This window comes from Acyrthosiphon pisum, chromosome X, assembly GCF_005508785.2.
Source record: "Acyrthosiphon pisum isolate AL4f chromosome X, pea_aphid_22Mar2018_4r6ur, whole genome shotgun sequence".
Lineage (NCBI taxonomy): Eukaryota > Metazoa > Arthropoda > Insecta > Hemiptera > Aphididae > Acyrthosiphon > Acyrthosiphon pisum.
This window is the reverse complement of record NC_042493.1, coordinates 103,815,780-103,816,817: the sequence shown is the minus strand read 5'-3', so window position 1 is coordinate 103,816,817 and position 1,038 is coordinate 103,815,780.

Genomic DNA, 1,038 nt, shown 5'->3' with positions numbered 1-1,038 from the left:
TGAGCGTAAATTTGCTATGTAACGCGTTTGTAAGACGGAGACAACAAATGCGGGTGTGGCGTCCTCTTAATGTTTTAAGTTTAAAACTGGAATTAGTGTTATATTTTATGCTAAAGACTATCACTATGACGCATAGTTCAATAAAGTAATAATGGTCAAATGAGTAGCCAGTAGGTAATGACTAGACGGCGGATTATATGCAGTGAAAATACTCTATTATATGCAGCATAAAATACAGAAATATTCATAGACTATGTTAAAATATGCACTAAGAATTAAATTTAAAAACAATATAAAAAAACTATGATGATGAAATTTATTAACAAAAAAAAATTATTATAATTTATAATTAATAATTATTATTTATTATATTACATTTATGTATAATTATTTAGAACTGTAGTTCTCGTAGCAGTATATATTACTAGATGTTGCTCCAAGTGGTCCATTGTAAAACTATATGGCGCTTGTCATCCAAAATAAGTTTAAATGCAGAAAATGACCGTTCAACATCACAGGACGTCACAGGAGACAGTATTTAAACTTAGAAGCCATGTTGCGCGTTATTGTATTGGGCAGTACAGTACTTGTGCCATTAATGTTGTTATATTTAATATTTAATAAAGTTTTATAATAATTTAATTAAACATTTATATAATGTATTAATGTATTCTTTATTGATTGGTTAAAATGCTGCATGCGATCATGCGGTTCTTTAATACAATAGTGATGTTGATAATGATGATAATAAATACAGTGTTCCCATAACATCCCCCTTTTTAAACATAGGTAACATTCTCAATTTTTGATATTAACAAAATAATAACAATTACAATATTAAACAATCTTAAATTCTTATACCTATTAACATTTTTTTTTTTTTTTTTTTTTTTTTTTAACATTCTTAAATTTTTATATTAACAAAATAATAACAATTACAGTATTAAACAATCTTAAATTCTTATACCTATTAACATTTTTTTTTTTTTTTTTTTTTTTTAATATTCTTAAATTTTTATATTAACAAAATAATAACAA